This window comes from Tenrec ecaudatus, unplaced genomic scaffold, assembly GCF_050624435.1.
Source record: "Tenrec ecaudatus isolate mTenEca1 unplaced genomic scaffold, mTenEca1.hap1 Scaffold_56, whole genome shotgun sequence".
Taxonomy (NCBI): domain Eukaryota; kingdom Metazoa; phylum Chordata; class Mammalia; order Afrosoricida; family Tenrecidae; genus Tenrec; species Tenrec ecaudatus.
In genome coordinates this window covers 737,599-740,340 of record NW_027459472.1, presented here as the reverse complement: position 1 = coordinate 740,340, position 2,742 = coordinate 737,599, and positions in this window count along the sequence as shown.

Here is a 2,742-nt window from a genome sequence, read left to right as displayed (position 1 = left end):
GAGGAAGATACAGATTTTCTAGCCGAATTTGGGGGCCTTCCCTACCCCATTTTTCCCTGTGTCATGGTTTTTAGTCCTCATCCTGCTTCTGAGAACCAAGATTTAGATGTTTTTAGCATAACTGTCAACCCAAGAGAACAGAGGGAGGAGAATGAAGCATGGAAGTAGGACATCTTCTCTGGGTCCTGGCTTGTGTCTTAGGATACCACAAGTGGACACACCACAATCCAAGGTGCTCTCTGCCCACCAGAGGAGACCTGAAGGGAAAGTGTTCTAATGTTATTTTCTCTTTACTTTTCCTTGTGAATTGCATGAAGGTATACTGAGGAGATTAGTGTTCATTCAACAATTCATACACTTTTGTTTCATTTCATTGTCTACAATACACACAAACTCCTGTTACAATTACCTTTTCTTGTCAAACATTCTGAATTTTCCCTGGATAAGTGATGCCCTTTTAAATTCAGAAGTTTGATTATTCTAAGGTAAGTGTATCTCCCCAGGACTATTGCTCCCTTGTAGGCTTGCCGATTATTTGACTGGAAGTTTTTCCGAGGCTGTGAGTTTGGTCCCAAACCTGAAGGGATGCTGACAGCCATAGTCTCAGGACTTCCACAAGTCTACCCAACCAGGAAGCCTAGTCTTTGTATTTTTATTTTCTTTGTGTGTGTGTGCGTTGTTTCACTTATTATCCCACTCCTCCCAAGAACTTCTAATGCTATCTTTTCCAAACAAGTGGGTACTGATAGCAAGGCACCATCTATTGCTTCTGGTCTTAGAGTTCAGGATACTCATGTCCATGATTCATTACAGCATTGGACTAATAATGGTTTCCATGTGTCTTCAGTGATCATCACTCTGGAAAGGGAGAGACAATTAGCTACACTTCATGTGGTTTAAAGTCTCTAATGACTACCCTCAAAACCCAGATGTAGAACATTGTCTTTATGGGCTGTTATGTCAACGGTTCTTGGTGTTCCCTGAGCCCCAAGGCCTCCTTAGAGAGAGAAAAGTTAACCTACTGATTGTTTCCTTTCGTTCAGATCAGAGCAGATCAGAGAAATATTTAGGACAGATTATGAAACTGATGAAGATGAAATATTCTCCATGTTGTACTTTTAACTTCTCTTCTGAACTAGCTCCACTGTCAGAGAGATGGTGACAAGGGCCAGGTTGACCATGAGTATTCAGAGTGACACACTCATCTTTGGCTTTAATCTGCACAGATTTGTCTGACACTCTGAGTAAAGCTGACATTCCCTGAAATTTGTCTCCTCTCCTCAGGAAGCAGGAAGCACAGGGAAGACTGGGCACTGGGAGACACCTGAGAGGTCTATTCAGAAGGGGCCATTCAGGCTATCAGATTTTTCAAAGTCTTCACTAAGAATACAGGGTCACTTTTTATGCTGGACATCATTCCCCACAGACAGTAAGGAGGGACCATCTGTGAGGCCCCAGGCTCCTTGGGCTGCAGATTCACACTGGGTTTAAAACCACTCCTCCCCGGTGTAGATTGAGAGATGCACTGAGTGGAGAGCCACCGTTCAAAACTCTCCATGCGTGAGGTGCTAGTGCCAGTGTTCTCTCTCTCTCTGTCTCTCTCTGTATACATGTGTGTGTTGTGGGATGTTATTAGGATCCAGTTCTTCCCTCCCTGCGGTCCCAAGACCCGCACCTCCCCCTGCCTTGGGTTTCCAGGGTTGTGAGGCTGGAGGAGTCTGACATGGAGGGCAGGACAGAAATATGCAAAGTGGAAGACATCCATTTTAGACCCACAGGCTACCTCCACAGGGGAAGCTCCCTCATCACCCAGCTGGTGACCTTAGTGTGATTGCTTTCCATCCTCCTTGCAAGATGGGTTCTGCCACCCTACCTCTCCTCATTGCTCTTTTCCCAGGTCAGGATTGCCACAGGGTTCGAGATGAATAGAGGTGTGTGTGTGTGTGTGTGTGTGTGTGTGTGTGAAGAGGAAATCTCTGAATCCTATCTCCACACGTGTGTGTGCTCAGGTGCAGCTGGTGCAGTCTAAAGTGAAGAGACCTGGGGAGTCTTTGTGGATCTCCTGTAAGACATCTGGATGCAGCTTTACTGGAAGCTGGATCGGCTGGATTAGGCAGACACCTGCAAAGGGCTTGGAATGGATAGGAATTCTTGACCCTAGTGAGGCTGACACCAGGTCCAACCCATCCTTCCAAGGAAAAGTCACCATCTCCACAGACAACTCCATCAGCACCATGTCCCTGCAGTGAAGCAGCCTTAAGGACACAGACATGGCCATGTATTGCTGTGCAAGAAACACAGTGAGAGAAACTCCTTCCTGAAAGGGGCAGAAACCCTCAGCCCGATGCAGCTGCAGAGCAGGAGTCTCAGAGGCATCTGTCAATCCAGCACCAGAGGACACAATGTCTGCTGTGTCCTAGAGAGTGAGAACAAGAACACAGGCCACTGACACGACAGGGAAATATCTCCCCATGTGGGGGCAGTGATGCCTCTTACTGGATCGGGGTTCTCTGGAGTGGCTCACTCTGTGGCTTCTGAATAACCACACGGCTATAGAGCAGATGAGGTCAGGTTTCTTCACGATATTTTCAGAGTTCAGCCCTTGCTGCCGTTGAGGAATGAGCAGGTGCATTGCTGTAATGGGAAAGAAATTCCTAACCTCAAATTTCCTGGCCTCTTTTCTCACCAAGGCCATTCCAATTATTACTAGAACTTCTTCCTGACAAGTAACTGAGGTATCTT